Source organism: Theropithecus gelada, chromosome 12, assembly GCF_003255815.1.
Source record: "Theropithecus gelada isolate Dixy chromosome 12, Tgel_1.0, whole genome shotgun sequence".
NCBI lineage: Eukaryota > Metazoa > Chordata > Mammalia > Primates > Cercopithecidae > Theropithecus > Theropithecus gelada.
The window spans coordinates 11,447,034-11,466,319 of record NC_037680.1 but is presented as its reverse complement, the minus strand read 5'-3'; the positions used below and the strand labels follow the sequence as shown (position 1 = coordinate 11,466,319).

The 19,286-nt window shown below is 41.0% G+C and overlaps 1 protein-coding gene and 1 non-coding gene across 4 annotated transcripts in view; one reads left to right on the top strand and one right to left on the bottom strand.

The window, feature by feature from the left end:
• Window positions 1-19,286, top strand: part of NCKAP5 (NCK associated protein 5) — an 835,293-nt gene that overhangs the window by 171,468 nt on the left and 644,539 nt on the right. The gene's annotated exons all lie outside the window — the stretch shown is intronic.
• Window positions 4,933-5,038, bottom strand: LOC112636769. Its single transcript, XR_003122245.1, has one exon. It is a non-coding gene; the product is annotated as a U6 spliceosomal RNA (small nuclear RNA).

Genomic DNA, 19,286 nt, shown 5'->3' with positions numbered 1-19,286 from the left:
AGCTACTTTTTGTATATTTTTTTTAAAGGTAGGGTTTCACCATGTTGCCCAGGCTGGTCTCAAACTCCTGACATCAAGTGATCTGCCTGCCTCGACCTCCCAAAGTGCTAGGATTACAGGCATCAGTCACCATGCCTGGCCATGGCCTTGTATTTTAAAGAAAGCATATATGTCATAGCACATTCTCTTGGAAAGAGAAAATAAATCTTTTCGGACTAAAACACAAAATACTTGGTAGTTTTAGTCTTGATGACACCATATAACAGGCTCCTGCCTTAGCAAATCAGCTATGCCTGTCTTCTTATGTACCAAAAAAGAACCTGATACGCATTGTATTATTTTTGCTGGAATACTATGAGAAGAATTGATTAATGATGGTGCAATAGGATTTAATCTTTCAGAATGAAGGCTGTGCTATAAGATGGGGGTGTATGATTCAGTTTCCTAGTATGTGAGTAAAGACCTTAGGCTCTGAATGCTTACTTACTACATTCTGTTACTAAGAAGTTAGAATGCAATGACAGAATCATTCGTGTGCATTTAGAACTGGTATGTTTTTATAGGAACTCTGCATCTTTGAACATTTGTTGGGAGCCTTAGAGAATAGCATGTTGCCATTACTCTATAGATAGAATTTCACTCCACTGCCTCACAGCATTAAAAACCAAATGTCTGTGATGGTAACTTGCTATATATTTTCTGAACCAAATTATTAAATTCAAATATTTGATTTCAACAAACAAAAAATGCAATAAGCCCATATAATTCAGCTTATCCTTCAATCATGCTCTTTAAATATTCCAAGAATCTATTACTTGCTAATATTAAAATCTAGACTTTTTGAATATTTTATTCAAATGTTTGTACTTGAAGGAATAAAATATTTAGATATCTGAGTATAGCCCATATTATATAGTGTTTGTTAACTTTGGGGGCAAAATTGTTTAAACATATGCATTTCCTGCTACAGCATGAAATTCATCCTAAGAATGGTCCATTCTATCCAAGGAAGTTGATTATTGGTATAATGAGCATATTTTGTTTGCTAGGGCTGCCATAACAAAGTGCCACAGAATGAGTGGCTTAAAGAACAGGAATTCATTTTCTTACAATTCTGAAAGCTAGAAGGTTGAGATCAACGTGTAGGCAAGATTGGCTTCTTCTGCAACCCCTCTCCTTGACTGCAGATGGCCACCTTCTTGCTGTGTGTTCACATGGTTGTCTTTCTGTGCATCCACTTGTCTCTCTCTGGTAATGTTCTAATCTTTTCTTCTACAAGGATACCAGTCATATTGGATTAGGGCCCACCCTACCCACCCTATCTGAATATTATTAGCTCTTTAAAGATCCTATCTCCAAATATAACCCCATTCTAAAGTACTGGGGGTAATGTATGAATTTTACCCCATAATAAGAAGGGAAATTCTTTCTATGTCAGTCTGATTAGAACTCATCCCTATAGCACAGACATTTAGCAGAGCATTAATGCAGAACCCCAGCTTGGTAGTTAACTGCTTCTGTAAGCCTGCATCTCAAGTTGTTCTGAATCTGGAGCATAAAGGACATGAGAAATCTCAAACCAATGAGGACTCCAAGGCCAGAAAAGTTTAGAGGAAGTTCAAGAAATTCAGCTACACAATAGCAGCAGCTGGATTTAAACCCAGGTATGCTGAGTGTGGGTCCATATACTATGTGAAAAATTAAAATTGTCTGCCCTACTGGCATATTAGTAAGTTGTGTTCTTTTTGATGATAAAATGAAGGAGAGTGGGGGATCAGAAAGCAAAGTGGAAAGAGGCCTGAGTTCTAGCTATGGCCATAGGAAGTCTGTTGATCTATGACCAAGGCCCTAAAGGATCTGACAACGTTCATTGTTTGGTATTTATTATAAAAATGTCACTTACGTCTCTCTAATAGACACCTGGGATCATGGGGGCAAAACAGAGTGACAGTATTTAATGAGTGCCCCTTCTGTTCCTGTGAGAGTGAGACCCAGTAGGGATGTACCTCTGCCAAACAGAAGGCTACTCCCTGTCACTTTTAGAGATGAAATAAACTTTATCAGCCACCAGTGTAGCAAAAAGAGAAACTCTTACCTAAAGAGTTTAACCCTTCATTTAAAAAAATGAGCTGTTTCAGACCCAGATAGGGAACTTACTCAGAATTTCCCATTTTCTTATTAGCTGAGCTGGAATTGAGAACTACCATCTTGTTTTATTTTACCAAATTCATTCTTCCTTTCATTTCACCTCATAATTCCAGTAATATATATGAAAATATTATTTGTGTTTTTGCTTCCAAATGTATCTTCAACCTGTGGTTTCCTGGATCTTCCTCTACAATTCATCATCACATAAAAACCAAGTGAAGGCATTAACTTTCTTTTGAAACATTACCAAGATATTTGTGCCAAAGGGCAAAATCATAATGAAGCTCGATCCTTGTGCTGAGATGTATTCACTTCAGCTGTCTGCACTTGGCCGGGTTAAAGGAAAGGAAAAGTGTGGTCTTGTGAACCTGCAGACCGGGATTAATTCCCAACTTAGCCGCTTACTGGGTGTGTGATCACAAATTAAATTCCTGGTCTGAGTCTGCTTCCTTATAAACTACCTAGGCAGATAACGATGAGGAACAGAAAAAACATATGTGTCAGGAGTTTAACACCAGGCACACTCAAGACAGTTGGTAAATGATACCTGTCTGTCCTCTGCTTTTCTCTTGGGACTCTAAGAAATAGTGGCTATTTTAATGGACAAAAGATGTGGTTTTCCACCCTCTGTACTGATTGAAGGCCCACACCTCTTAATTCTTGGAATTTCGGATACTTAAGACTCTATAAAACGAAAAACTTCTCCTACCTAGTCCTGACAGATACAGCAATCGGCAGTGTGTTCTCAAGAGCAAGATGCCTTGAAAAACACCACACACTATATAAAGTGTCAAGTAGGAAGCCTGACTAGCCATTCATTTTGTTTATAAAATTTATGTCCCAATTTCCACACTCTGATTAGCATATAAAATCAATTTTTGGAACTGAAATAGAAAATAAAATATCAGTTCTAATTACTTCACTTAGCAAAGCAATTCTTAAAGATGGCAGAAATTTTCATAATAGGCAATTGATTATCATAGTAATGTGAGCAGTGAATAATTATTTGAATTCAGCTTTTAATGGATCTTTTAATGGCAACATAGAATATGCAAAAGTAAAGATATGTATGCACAATCAATATATCATTAGGCAAAAATTTTTATTTAACTTTTTTGTGGTTCCTTGGTCTATACATTTTTTATAGAACAAGTGGCAGATTTAAAATGAAGGAGATTTACAGTGCAGGTAAAATACATACAGGATTAAGGGGATTTGTGTAATTGCTAACTTCTAGCTCTCTCTGTACATGAATGATAATATCCAAAATTTTCACTTGCAATTATCCAACTAAAGGAAAGGAAAAGGTACACCCATCCCAGTTAAAGCACCCAATTAATAGTCAAATAAGAATTATGAGCAATCTAATAATTCAGATTTGGCTTATATTTCTATTGTCAAGTGTAGCAATTTGCTTGTTTCAAGTCAGTTTTTTTTTTGCTTTGATTAAGAGTGAAAGGGGTAAGAAACTATAAAGCAGTGATTAGATCTCAGAAAGTAGAGTACCTACATTTGTATCCCAATACCACTGAGACATTCCATGGATACCAGGAAGGGTTGGGCAGGTTACTTTAGTGCTCCGTGTCTAAATGTGGGCACTTATAAAATGGGAATGACAACATGCTTGCACCATTGGGCCAAATGAAACTTAAGACATTTTATGCAAAACACTTAGCGCAATGAATATCACACAGTTAGCACTCAGCAAATGTATGTCATTATTATAGAAGGTAGTGAATGACCTCAAGTAAATGGACCTGCGTTTGGCTTTCTATTCTCTTTGATTCACAGTAGAGACCCAGCTCAGCCACATGCTGTAAAGGAGCTGACCTGCTCCTTCTTACCAAGATAAAAAATCTAACATCAATCAGTTCACTGTTTTCTGCACTGCAGCAGTGTGAGGGGCACCCTGATTCAGGAATTTTGCTAATTATTTTCTGGTAAGGCATCTGCTGCTCCACATGCTTCATTACTGCGATTCCACCTTTAAAACGGGCAGCAGCCTCCTTCAAGGGGTAGTTATGACTGGAGAACAGCTTGATAACCAAGCCCAATCTACATATACTCAATAAAAGGAAATTCTTTTTATATGCAGATACAGAGGAATGTTCAAAGGTGGTGCTGAGGGACAGAAGGAGCATGAACTTGGGAGCTGGACAGTCACGGTCTTGAATCTCCACTTTGCCACTGGCCACCTATGAAATGTCAGACAACGTATTCAACTCTTGTGATCAATAGCTTTTAAAATCTGGGTGATAATATCTATTTGCTTGGAAGGTTCAATTAAATAAGATTATGAACATAAAAGTGCCCAAGCTAGCATTTGTCACATGGCATGCCCTCCATGACAGATACTTTACCACCACCGTGAGAACTTCCAATTCAGCTTTCGAAAGAAATGTCTAATACGACAGCGCCAGCTTTATGTGTATTCATTCACATGATCCTCTTAAAAGCCCTATGAAACAGGAATCATTATTATTATCCCCATTTTACAGAAGAGAAACCTGAGACACAAAGTGACTGAGAGACTTGGTCAAGGTCAAATGACCATTAAGTCGCAGAGCCACCCTTTGAATCCAAGCAGGATGGCTCCAGCGTCCACACACATAACTATTGAAATAAACCATCTCTCAACAGATTACTAATGGCCTTTTTCCCTTGACTTTTCTTCTGATAGCAAATTGAGTCCCTCCTACAACCCTTACCACAGCGCCTTCTACTAAATCTGTGTATGCACATAGGAGGTTGCAAAGTCCTCCCTTGTGTTTTTAATTTTTTCCCTTCTATATGGAGTGCTTCACAAACTTGGGTGTCATCCTTGCCCAGGGCCATCCGAATCTTCTCTGTAGCTTTCCAGTTTTAGTACATGTGCAGCTGAAACAAGCACCTTCCTTGTGTGTTAATCACTTTCATTTCCACACAACACCCAGTACAGTCCCTCACTATGTAGGTGAGCAAAATAAACATGATATAGAAATGTTGGCAAAGGAGATTTGAGAAGTTTTCTCTTGGATAGTGTTCAGCAATGCAGTCTGATTGGCTCTAAGGACTTAGATATGATTATGGAAAGTGTTGAAAGTAAGTAGGAAGATGCTAGATGGCCACCACTGTCAATTCTACTAGTAATTCAGTGGTGGTTGACAAGGTGACAGAGTGTGGCTAATGTGGATAGTAGCTGTAGAAATGTAGGACCATTGAGTCTTTCTGTGTGACTTCGCTTCCACACTCTATTTGTTGAGCTTGTCAAGGCCATGGCTTTTCCTAGGCATGGAAGAAAGCAGAGAGCATTAACACTCATTGCTAATGCATTAAAGGCCTCAAGCCAGGCTTCAGACCCAGCCCCCAGTGACTCCATAGCCTTTCTGCTTCCGATGTATAATACCATCTGCTGACTAATGACCTCTTCAGACCTCAGGCCCTGGGATTTATCTAAAAAAGAGGGAGAAAAGTACCTAAACATTATCATCCCCTGCTTTTTTGCCTGGAGCAACTCTGAAAAGAATTAACTCCTGTTCTCCTATGAAACTCTAGGAGCTGCTAGTCAGAGTAATAGAAAGCGTACTTCTGAACTAATTCTGGGAAGACTTAATTTGTGGAGGTGTTGTATTCATTCTGACGGTGAACATTAAAGGGAAATTTAGAGAAACTGAGGGCACGTTTTAGATTCATAATTATTTCAAAAAAGAGCTGGCAAGGAGTCCTGTTGCTGGGTAATCAAAGTTTCATTTTTTTGAGACCAGAATTTTCCCTCCAAAGAGAACCTTTCGGAAAAGTAGTTTCAAGCTGTACGCCTCTACAGTGATGGATATGCCCGTGAAGGGCTCAGTCCACACCTCCGGTGTCTAACCCTGCATTGGGTATTGACATGCTGCCTCCCTCTGAGCAAGTCATTTGACCTCCCACCTTGGGTCACCCATCTGTGAAGTGAAGGAAAGCTTCCAGACCTCCCCTAGAAGCAGAGCAAATAGCAGGGTAAAAGAAACACTTATTATTTTTTTTCTGTAATACTAGGAGCCCAAGGCGTAGGGGTGAATATAAATTTGTTTGCTTTATCATTAATCTCAGAATCCTTAAACATTTTCTTTTCAAAGACAGTGGACATTATTTCCTAAAACATTCAAGTCTGAAGCACAAGCATGCCAATAATTCTGTGTTTACATGTTGACTGTATGATTATTCCCTCAATCATTATTCTAAAAACTCATTTTCTGTATAAACAGGTAGAAAATGCACCGCAGAGACAAGTGGTTGCAGAAAAAGATCTGAAAATTTTGTGGGTTTTTTTTTTTTTTGGCTGAAATTATTATATGCTCTTAAGTATTGGTTTTTTATTCTAAAAATGAGGTAGTGAACTTAATTCTGGTTAATTGGGTGCATTAGAGAGTTGGATTCTGGTTAACAGAGTCTTGCCATATTTATTTAGAGTGGAATCTTTCATTTGGTGCATTGATGGTGTTTATAAGACAATTTTCTTTAGCTCAGTGAAAAAAGAAAGGTGCATTTAAAAATAACTCAAGGGGAAATGTTATACTGAGCCCGTTTTGTCGGGGCACTTGACTCTGAAGCTTAGAAAAACAATTTAGATATCCTCATTAGATGTAAAGCTCCAAGGTACTCCCTGAAGTCTCGCTGAGGGCACACTTTTTCTCATCACCTGGAATCTTCTTTCTTGAAGGTTCAGAGATGGTGGTGTTAGACAGGGGTGTACACATGTGTGGCACACATGTGAGCTAAACATAGTTGCCTGGAAGAGGAAGAATTGTAATTCCTGACAGTTGTGTAAATAGCATCCACTCCCACCAGCTGGAAACCCATCCAAGAAACAGCCTAACCTCCACGCCCGTGTCACTGTCCTCAAACTGAAGGACCAGGAAGATAAAGGCAAAATGCTATCTTCACAGTCGTTATTTGTCACTTTGTGTGTGGCAATGCGGCATGCTCCCCCTGGGGAGAAGTCAGTCATAGTTACTGGAAGTCATTCTTGTCTGGCAGCTTTCCACACCTTTAATGGGCACCTCAGGTGACATCAACCTGTAGCCCAGCTGCTATTGCTAAGGTTCAGCCACTTAAAACCGATCCTGGGTTGGCTGTTTATGCACTTAAGTGGAAAAGCAGTACCCAAGTCATCCCTGAGATTTAGCGAGGACACAATAATTGCTTTCCTTTCAATGGCAGGTGATGCATTTGCCACCAAGGAGCAGAACACGTTGCTGCTCTCAGTCATGACGGGAACAACGGGAGAGGAACACGGGAGGAAATAGAAAATGTCAAAGAGCTCTGGGTTGAAAATTGCATTTTGCAGATGCCATTAAGCTCTGTTGGGAGAGAAGATGAAAATGCTAATTGACAGATTTGGTTATGTTTTATTGTCTTTGAGTTGCTGACTAAGTCATCAGATGATGTTGTTTAATCATTAACGTTAAACTTTAGAAGAATCCATCAATTGTTTGCTATTCATCTTTTACCCTCTCCACGAATCTATCTTAAACTATTAAAACCTGTCAACAAAAAAGGAGTATAAATATTTATATTTAGCCCAAGAACTGATAAAAGTCTTAATCAGCACAGCACAAGAATATTGATTATAGCCTAAAAAAAATTCTGTATCAGTCAAGGACAATTAGGAGATCTTTTATTCTTTTACCTAAAACTACATGTACACTCACACACACACACACACACACACTTTTGCACACATATTTGCTCATTTTTTAATCCATAAAATGAGAACAATAATAGCACATGGTACAGCAAGAGTGTGTGTGCATGTATGTCTGTCTGTATGAAATGAGTTAATATGTGCTTAGAACATAGTATATGCTTAATACTTTATTCTTTTTTTTAATACAAGGTCTCACTCTATAGCCCAGACTAGAGTACAGTGGCACAATCATAGTTCACTACAAACTTAAATCCCAGGGCTGAAGCAATCCTCCCTCCTACACCTCCCAAGTAGGCTGAGAGTACAGGTGCACACCACCACACCACCTAATTTTTTTTAATTTTAGTGTTTTGTACAGACAGGGTCTTGCTATGTTGCCCAGGCTAATCTTGAACTCCTGGCCTCAAGTGATCCTCCTGATTCAACCTCCCAAAGCCTTGGGTGATAGGCATGAGCCACTGTGCCTGGCCCTCAATATATTTTAGCTGCTACTAATACCATATGATGCAGAAAGTTACATATCAAATAAAGCTATAATTAAGAGTTTTGCAAACTAATTTTTTCTTTTTGTTAATAGATATTATATGCTTGTCACAACATGTATTTTTAGAAGGCAAAACAAACATGCCTCTTTTTTTAAATAAAATTATTGATACATTTAATAAGAAAAAAAATTTAAGCCAGGCATGGTGTATCATGCCTGTAAACCCAGCATTTTGGGAGGCCGAGGCAAGTAGATCACTTGAGCCCGGGGGATTGAGAACAGCCTGTGAAATATGGTGAAACCCCATCTCTACGAGAAAAAAAAAAAAAAGAAAAAAAAAAGTAGCTGGTTGTGGTAGTGCATGCTTGTAAACCCAGCTACTCAGGAGGCTGAGCTAGAAGGATCACTTGAGCCTGGGATGTGAAGGCTACAGGCTGCAGTGAGCCATGATTGCACCACTGTAATCTCTAGCCTTGGCGACAGAGTGAGACCCTGTCTCAAAAAAAAAAAAAAAAAAAAAAAAATCTTGCTTTCTTGGCCACATTCCCTCCAAAATCTGAAAAATAATGCTCAGTATTACACTCTGTATCTTTCACAGTGTCTTAGCCACTGGCCCCTCTGGTAAAAGATTACTGTTCAGGGGTATATCTGGAGAGCCTTTAGAATCTCAGATTCCTCACAAACCAGAAGAATCTCTCAGAATCCCTATTTAAAAGATTCCACAGGCGATTTCATGAAGTTGAACAGAAGTGGGGTCTTGGGCAACCACTCCTTTTTCTCACCTTTGCGGTACGGTATGTGTCTTCTTTAGCGTTTTTTAAATTCTGGAGTGTTCAGTGGATTACAAAAGGTACATAATCTGTCTCAGCATTGAATGTGATAGATAAATTAATATACTTATTATTTCAATGTGTCATGATACAAATATTCTCCCTGGTGTCTAACCTTAATTTTGACAATTCCAATGGGCTTTTAGAGTCTGCTCATTTGCTAAGCCCATCCTCCCTTTCTATTTCTTTCCAAACACCTTGACCATCTTTCAACACCCCCGACTTTCGTCAGATTTATTCTCCTTTTCTCTTCCATAACACTTGGCTATTCTTTGTTAAGATCAATGGTATCCTTGGTAGGTAGATTCTACCTGGCGCTCCCCTGTGTACATCTCTATATCGTTTCTGTTTTGCTAGGCCAGCTGGAAACCTGTGAGATATTTAAGGCACGCTTGGTACTCCCTCTTCTTTTAGGCACTTGCCCCAACTCCTCCTCCCTTGCTCCCTGTCCACATGGCTGTCCCCTGGTTGTCCCTTGCCCCCTCCACAGGCCTGTGGACTATGAGGTGCAAATGGCTAATAAGGTGAAAAAGGAAGGCAGACCTAGATCTGGATGGCTGCTGTCAGCGAAGCCTCCATCTCAGAATAGCCCAAGTCCCACTCTCATGCCTCTTCAGCGACGTGGTGGAAAATCCGATTCTTCTTTCTGAAAGTGTAATAGAGCGGTATTAATGGCAAGCTATGTGGGTAAAGGAAACAGTTAAAGGAAACTCTAAAGGCCTCCTTAGAACAAATTCCTTTTTATTGTCTCTCTTTTTCTTTATAATAAAAGGCTCCTAGTAACTACAGGGTATTTCCACATAAAGAGTATTTTTTGTCCTAAGATTATGGACACCCTAGGGCAACCAAATTCTAATATTATGATTGCCGCAAGATTTCTCTCCATGAAAGTTCCCAGCATTTCATGACATTTCAGAACTGTTCATCTGAGGTTGAATGCAAGTGCATTTTAAATTAAACATGAGGCACTGTAGCTAGTCTACCCTTTGAATAATATTTATATATTTTTTTCATTTGTAGATGGATCTGCAGACCTCACTGAATAGGTTAGGTGCTTTCACTCCTTGTTACCAACACATCATAATCGAGTTCACAGTGTCTGATTTTTCCCATGCTTCAATTACGCGTTCATTATCGAGTGCTCTTACATATTTAACACTCTGGCTCTCAAAGGATGTTAAGGACTGCCCGGGCAGTGGAGACTCCATGAGCTCTATCTGGTGGCACGACAAGTCAGAAATTGTTAGTTACTTCCAGCCTACTTCTACTTCCACCTCTGTAGTTGAGTCTTTGGCTTTCCCCCCTAAACTGTATTAAGTTTTAAATCTCTTGATTCTCATAAGAGCTCAGTTGCTCTGTTTAAAGCAAAATAGATAAAAATCCCAGTCTATGTCAACTTTCTGTATATTGTGCTTCCTCTGTTCCTCCAAGCCTCAACCCTCTATTCTCCATCTGAAAATGACATAATGAGAGCAGATATGCAGCGAATTTGGGGGACTGAGAACAAGATTTGCAATTTGCAGCACCTCCTATAAATCAACATGAAAAAATTACCATAGTCTGCTGCCAGTAGGAGTCAGCATGCTGGGATGAAAAGAATACAGCTTTGGAGGCAGAGGAACATTGTTTCAAATCTTGGTTCTACCAATCAGGTAACTTGGGGCCAGATGTTGGTAGAGAGATGGCAGGGTGATAATCATTAAGTTCTGAAGACATGGAGAGTATTTGGTCTGGATCAACCTGGGCACTACTTGGGGCTTGATAATCTTAGTGGTGCGGGCTGTCCTGGGCATTGTAGGATGCTTAGCAGCATCCCTGGCTCCTACCCACTAGTAGCCAGTACCAGCCCCTCTCTCTCAGGTATGACAAACAATAGTGTCTCCTGGGATACAAAGTCATCCCCCACTGAGAAGCACTGGTCTACGCACTGCATTCACTTAGTCTTCACAGGAGGAGCCCTGCAGGTACTAATGTCGCTATTGTCTTACAAAAAATCCAGGCCAGGCGTGGTGGCTCAAGCCTGTAATCCCAGCACTTTGGGAGGCTGAGACGGGTGGATCACAAGGTCAGGAGATCAAGACCATCCTGGCTAACATGGTGAAACCCCATCTCTACTAAAAATACAAAAAATTAGCCGGGTGGTGTGGTGGCCAGCGCTGGTAGTCCCAGCTACTCGGGTGGCTGAGGCAGGAGAATGGCGTGAACCCGGGAGATGGAGCTTGCAGTGAGTCGAGATCGCACCACTGCCCTCCAGCCTGGGTGACAGAGCGAGACTCCGTCTCAACAACAACAACAAAAATCCAAGGCTGAGGAAGGAAAAATATTGAAGTAATTAATAAAGGTCCTAAGAATTTTAGGCAACTATATTATTTACTAGTTTTTCAGAGAGATAGAAAACCTTAACAAATACTGTTTTCCTACATCCTAGATGGAGACAGTTATCATTTTTATTCCTTTCTTCCATTACTAACACTGTTCTTGCATTTTGTCAGTCTTCAAGAAAACTTACGTACTCAGACCGACCAGTGTATTAAGGCTACAACCTGCAGAACAACCAGAGCCAGGAATCTGCATTTTTGTCTTCAAAACACTAACATTAAACAGCATTGCCACGGGGATGTGGCTATCAACATATCTTTGCCTAGAATTGGGATTTGAATCCTTCCAAGATCCTTTCTTACCTAACTGCATAGAGAGAAGGTAAAAAACAATTCCAGATGCTGAAGACACAGCATTTGGTAGCAAGTCTTTGGAGGAACAAAAGGGAAAAAGAAACAGCCCTAGTGGGAGCAGTATTGTGCTTCCATCTGTTAAGCAACAAATCCAGGCAGGAGAAGAGCAGGCAGCTGAGAGCTCGGCCTGGGACTCTAAATTAGATTCCCAGTGTTTCCTCTGCTTGCCCGTCCAGAAGAACTACCTGGGCTGGCTGTAAATACCAAAGTCCCCTTTCTGAAGATTCTCATTCAAAGGGTTTGAAGTTGTGCCCAGAAACAGGTATTTTGAAGAAGTTCCCCAACAGACCTTATGATCAGTAGGGTTAGGAAACACTGAGGTCTACATTCCTGCTACTCAGAATGTGGTTCCAAGGCTGGCGGCAGCAGCAGCAGCAAGTTGCGAGTATGTTAGAAGCCGATTCTTGACCAGATTCTGATTCAGTTGGTCTGAAGTGGAATCTGAGATGCTGCATTTCCAGCAAGCACCCAGGAAATGCTGCTGTTTCTGGTAAATGCACTCAACTGTGAGCGGCCAGGATGCTGTTGAATTTAGGCAGGAAGAGGTATGAAAGATGAGTCATCATTAAATCCTGCTCTGCGAGTGATGTCAAAGCTGTAACAGGTCATTAGAGATGGGGTAGAGGTCAATGGAGATGGGAGCTATGGAATGATAGGAGTCTTTATATTAATAACCAGAATGTCCAGAATTCCAGGTTTCTGCAAAGCATTTCAAATGAAGAGCTGGAAAACGTCTCTGAGGGAAGGGAGGACTGTTCTCTGCTGTTACAGAACTCTTGCTCTGGCTGTCCCCAGTTTACCAGCTCTGTGACCAGCTTTGTTGTTTTTCTTTTTCTTTTTTCTCTTTTTTGTTGAGACTGAGTCTTGCTCTGTCACCAGACTGGAGTGCAGTGGTGGCACGATCTCAGCTCACTGCAACCTCCGACTCCCTGATTCATGTGATTCTCCTGCCTCAGCCTCCCAAGTAGCTGAGATTACAGGCACATGCCACCATGCCCAGCTAATTTTTGTATTTTTAGTAGAGACGGGGTTTCACCATGTTGGCCAGGATGGCCTCAATCTCCTGACCTTGTGATCCACCCGCCTCGGCCCCCCAAAGTGCTGGGATTACAGGCGTGAGCCACTGTGCCCGGCCTTATTGTTTTTCAATCAATGATATCCTGAGTGGTTGCTGTTCCTCTGCCAGAAATGCTGAGCAATTCATCCCTAAAGTGGACCACTGTCCAGAACAAATTAGAGAGCTGCATGATTCTATTTATGTATTAACTATAAGTGCTAAAAAAACCAGCATCATTATTGGCCCTCTAGTGACAGCCATTTGCGTAGTTTCAGCTCTACCAACTCCAGCACACACCATCAACAATTTCTTTTTGACGATGTGAGGTGAAGACAAACATTGCAAGCATTTTTAAGAGGGGGGTCATATCCAAACACAATGTATGATGGGTCCAGGTGTCAGTGAGTATTCAAATGCTGAAGTTGGGAGTCCAAGGCTAGCAGAGATGACATTCTCGTGTTAGTCTCATTGGTTCTGATTGGGTCCAGTGCCCATCATTGAACCATTTGACATCTCCAGGCAAATGTGATGTGTTAACTGGCTTTCATTCAGGTCACAAATTCTACCCTGGGAGCAGATAGAGTGCACAGAGCTAGGTGGGGAGTGATCCCCGCAAGGAAGGGGGCTTGATGTACTCCAAAATAACAAATGTCCAGTGCATGCACCCAACAATAACTTTGAGCAATGCAACACTCCTAAAATCAGTATATGGTGGCTGTAGAAACTAGACATGCAAGAGCTTAGGGAAGGCTAGGGTTGGAATAATAAAAATGAGTTGCAGTACTTGGAAATCCCTCAGGAAACATCTCAAAGTTCCTGTACTAAAAAGGAATGTCAATTTCTATCAGAAGAGTACCGTATTCTCAGGTTTCTGTAGGCACTCAGGGAAATATATAAATGCTATCTTCATAAGCTGGAGTCATCTAGTTTTCTTCTTCCTTTATGTTTGGATCCGTCCTTCCCCAAAGGCCAGAGTACACACTTTGGAGACACAAAATCCTGTTCAAATTTCTCTGGCTCTTTCCCCGTGTACAGGTGGGAAAGTGGCTTAACATGGTAAAGCTATGGTTTTGCATTCCAGTGCCTTCCTCCCTCCCAGGTAGGTTGAATACGGCAGTGATGGAAGGGGACATAGTCCATTTTTATCACAGTTATATCCAACAGCTCCTAACACTACACATAGCAGGTGTTCAGAAGAATTCGAGTGAATAATCAAATGAATATATTCTAAAAGTACTTGGCAGGCTGGACTTGGTGGCTCTTGCCTGTAATCCCAGCACTTTGGGAGGTCAAGGCATGTGGATCACCTGAGGTCAGGGGTTCAAGACCAGCCTGGTCAACATGGGGAAACGCCGTCTCCACTAAAAATACAAAAAATTAGCTGGGTGCCTGTAATCCCAGGTACTTGGGAGGCTGAGGCAGGAAACCTGGGAGGTGGAGGTTGCAGTGAGCCGAGATCATACCACTGTACTCCAGCCTGGGCGATAGAGCCAGACTCCGTCTCAAAAAAGAAAAGAAAAAAAACGTACTTGGAATACAGTATGTGCTTTAGAATGTATATATATTTTCTTAGTTACAACTGGTGCTCATGTGTGACTCTGCAACAAACTTTTACTTGGCTGAAATCAGGCCTTCTTTGTGACATCTAAGTGAAAACTATAGAGGAAATTCTGGGAATTCCTGTCTGTGCTTCAGCAACTTGCCTGGGTTTCAGAACCACATCTCCCAGCCTCACAACTGCAGAGGCCTCAGAGAGGCTGAGGTTTCCCAGAGTCCTCCTGGCTATTCTGTCTGACTCAGCAGCCGGCTATGAAACAGACTTGCCTGCTTCTGAAAAAAAAAAAGAAAAAAAAAAAATTCATTTGAAATACTTTTTATGTAATTCCAAGTAAATATTTTTAAAATGTTTTCTCAGCGAGTCGGTTTTGCTTTCACAAAATAAGCCTCAGAGAAACCTAAATGCCACTCAGGCCTCCTGCCCTCTCAAAGTGGGGTGTTTGTGATCCACCTGAGCCATCCCCAGAGGTAGAGTTCATCTATTTGCACAGCAGGCCTGGTTTGCGCCTCATCCAGTTCTGGCTTGCCCCGGGATAGGTAAGGTAAATTTCATGCAGTCTAGCCTTCTTCAAGTTTTCATCTCAGGCTTTGGTTGCGGTTTGGAAACCTCCTGGGGCCAAAGGACATATGTGAAGGCAGGTAGTTTTACAAGCTGAACCTGGAAATGAGTATTTCTGTCTGGAGCTCAGAGTCTAACTCACATAGCTGGGACAACTTTGTGCCATCCCAGGAGTTTTGGGGAGTTTCTTGGGGCATAATACCAAATTGTTGATGCCAGGCCCTGGGTGGGGCAAATGGTTCTTACAATGAGAAACTGAGATCAGCCAAAGGCTCAGGTCTTGTAGGAAAACCTGATTTATAGGTTTATAAATTGCTTGGAATTGCTTGATTAGGAATTGCTTGATTTATAACAGGTGTCCACAGAGTCTCAGCTTTTACAAATGTGATTCGGCTGGGACAGTGATTAAGTTCAATTTACCTCTCTGTCAGATTCCCCGGACAATCACGCTGGTTCTGTCCATTTATTTGGCTGCCAATAGTGCCCCCATCTCCTGCTCCAACTGTATGTCAAGGACATAGGTGGCACAGGAGAAAGGTGTGCCTTGAGATGCAGTTGGCACTAATGAGAGCTGGAACACACTGAAGGGCAGGTATTTTGTATTTAATCCATTAACTCATGTTAGGAAGCAGTTGTATAGTTTGCATATAATCATTCTCTCCTCTTTAACCCAGCCTATCCCTGCCTCAGCGTTACCTTGATCCAAGCCTTGCTAACTTCATCAGATTCTCCAACAAAGGATGAAGAGGAAAACCCTGAGATGTTGAAATAGGATAGATGCTAGCAGCTGGAATAAAAATGTGAAAGGCGAAAGTGCAATATGATATGTAAATTGTTTCCATGATCCATAGAGCTAAGGTTTGCTGAGATCTCTCTTTGTGTCAGACACTGTTAATAATTTTTGCATGCATTTCCTGATTTAATTGATCTTTTTTCCTGATTTTACATGATCACAAAATGGAGTTAAAGAAAATTGCCAAATATCCATAAATTATATAAATTAAATAATTGAGATGTTTTCCTTGCTTTTAGCCAAACTGGAAACTATTTGAAAACACACTTGTTCACAAATGAACAAGTGTCCAATTGTTGAATGAATAGATGGAAGGATAAATGAGGGGACTCTTACTTGCAGTTGGTCTAGAAGTTAATAATATTGTCTGTCTTTCCATACTCAAAATCTTAGAGGCCCTAAAGACCAGTCCAATGGTTCTCAAAGTGGTCCCTGGACAAGCAGCATCAACATCCACCTCACCTGACAATTTGTTAGAAATGCAAATGTTCAGGTCTCACCCCAGGTGTGCTGAATCAGAAATTCTTGGGGGTGGGGCCCTGCCGTCTGTTTTAGCAAGCTCTTCAGGTGATACTAGTGCTGGCTGAGGTTTGCTAACCACTGATCTGAACCCATCTCTTCATTTTATAAATAAGGAAATAGACCCAAAGTATTCAAGGTCCACATAGCTTCTCTGTGTCCTAAAGTCTCATACTCCAGGATAGGTTCTCAAATGCAATTGTTAGAAGAATATTCTGTATGGGCAGTGAAAATTACTAGAAAGGTAATTTTCCAACTTTTACTTTTAATGATTTAGTGTAGCATTGTGTTTTCAACTACCCACTCAGATATTGTTACTTGAACTCTAAGAGCCCAGGTTTCTCATCAGTAATACGGAGACAGACACACTGTTTTACTGTTATGTTATAAAAGATAATTAAGCAAACTTCATAACGGAGTGTTGAAAATAAAGTATCACGTAAAATGTAGTTTATCAATTATCTTTCCACAAGCTCACTCTCCAAGCTTTGATTTTTACCTGCATCTGGATCTCAATCACAGATGATACCTTTTTGTTGTAAAATGTGTGTATCACTTACTGCATAGAACTGTCTTGCATCTATGCTTTGTCTCATTCTCCTAGGCTAATGGTGATGTTTTTAGCAAAGTACTATTTGCATAGTGGGTACAAAAATATTTGACTTAAGTATTGGTATTTTTACAGGTTGGAAAGACTATGCCTATTAATAAAATCTATTAGCCTTTCTGCTAAATAAACCTTCATAGGATGGCCTTTACAAAAATGACAAATGAGGGAATGACACTCTACAACATGACTTATGAGACAAAGTATGAAGTGTAGAAAAACTAGAAACATGCAAATTTATATAGGAATATAATTTTTGATGTGGGCCAAATTGCATGAATATTTTTACCTAATTCATATTGAGCTAAGACAAGGCATGGTTGAGAAGGCAATACTAGCAAATGGAGTGAATTAAATTGATATTGTTTTGGAATTAAGAGTTCATCTGGCCATCATCCTGTTTGTGTTTTGTCTTGTTTTTTAGCTTAAGCGGGATAATGAGGAAAAGGGTTAAATGCATTGTATGTGGCTAGGGAATATTGAATTATTGAGCTTAGGTTTTAGCAAGAACGAGGTGATTGAGCTATTTATTGAAACCGTGGAGTCAGGTACTGTTAACAGCCAGCCTCTACAGAAAACTGGACGTCTCTATGGGCAGCCAGGCATTCACTTCCCCCTTTTTTCTTCTTTTATAAAATGTTTCTACCATGTCTGTCTCTTCAGTCTAAGGGATATATATAGTCTTCAAATGTATGGCTTTGGGTTCCTCTTTTTCCTAAAATCATGCTACTAAAACCTAGTTTTGTCATTGTAAGCTTAACATGACAAAGTGTTTGACAACTCTAGATTCTATAGCAACTATTTTCTGATCCTCTGGGAAAAGACAACATGAATGTTCAGGTGCAGGCTTCACTTTTAATAGCAGGTTGAAAGGTATTTTTAGGTAACAAAACTGGGACTTCCACAATGATCCTGTGTGGAATAGGTATAAAGCAAGAATGTAACTGAGCCTAACCTGAGTAAAATGCTAGTCCCACTGAAGGGCACTGAGTCTAATCAGATTGGGTGAGGGTCGGGTGGGGGTGGCTGTGATGCAAATTGGTATCTTTCAGGCTCCGATCTGGGGAGGTGACAGTAGGATCCCTCTGTCAGTCCTCAGGCAGCTGGAAACAACTTTATTCCTGAGCAGTTCACCTGGGATAAGGCAAGACATGGGTCAGCAATCAGGCTTACTAGATGGAGCCTCCACTTCTTTAGTGGATAGCAGATGAGCACATGTGACTCCTGGGTTAGGACTAGTCCATAGCACTAGAGGTTAGGGCTGAGCCTACTCCCAGTGAGGAATCTGAAGCATAGTTAGGAAAACTGACACCCACGGGAATGGGCAAACAGCCTGGGAATGGGGAAACGTGATTGTGTTAGAGTGACCAACTCACCTGGTTTGCTCAGGACTTCTCCAGGGTCATCATAGAAAGTTTCATGCTATGGAAAATGTCTCAGTTCTGGCCAAATGGGAGTGGGCTACAAGTGGCCAGGAGGCATAAAAGACCAAATTCTTTTGTTTTGTTTTGTTTTGTTTTTGTTTTTGTTTTTTTGAGACGGAGTCTTGCTCTGTCCCCCAGCCTGGAGTGCAGTGGCGTGATCTCGGCTCACTGCAAGCTCAGCCTCCCAGGTTCATGCCATTCTCCTGCCTCAGACTCCCGAGTAGCTGAGACTAGAGGCGCCCGCCACCACGCCTGGCTAACTTTTTGTATTTTTAGTAGGGACGGGGTTTCACCGTGTTAGCCAGGATGGTCTCGATCTCCTGACCCCGTGATCTGCCCGTCTCAGCCTCCCAAAGTGCTGGGATTACAGGCATGAGCCACCGCGCCTGGCCAAGGGCCTAATTCTTACATATCCTGGCAAATATAGCAGACATAGGACTTTGACAGCGAGAGGAGGTCTAGAGAGTCCTCTGACTAGTGAGGACATGTACAGAGTGAGGCAGGAAGAGCCAACATGCTGGAAGTCCAAATTATCTCCAAATTGTCAGCCTGGGGCAGGAAGGGACTGAGCAGTAATTAGACTTTAGAGATATTCCAAAATAGAAGTTTGGCTTTGTTAGTCTGATAAATATTAAATGATAGTACTGAGTCCTTCCAAAATAATTAGAGGGTAAAAGAGTATCTGGCTAATGATAGCTGAGACAGCCTAGTCCAAAAAGCAGAATGCTCCATTGCTTCTACTTCTTGTGATTTTTGCATCCATACACGTGCTGTCTAGAGTCAGAGAGCCCTCCTACCCCTTGTTGCAGTTGGTTTCGTTTGACCGGAATGAACAACAATCCTAAAGGCTGGAATTAGATTCACCTGCAGTTTACCCTCAATTTGCAGTCTTTCAGTCATAAAAATGAGGG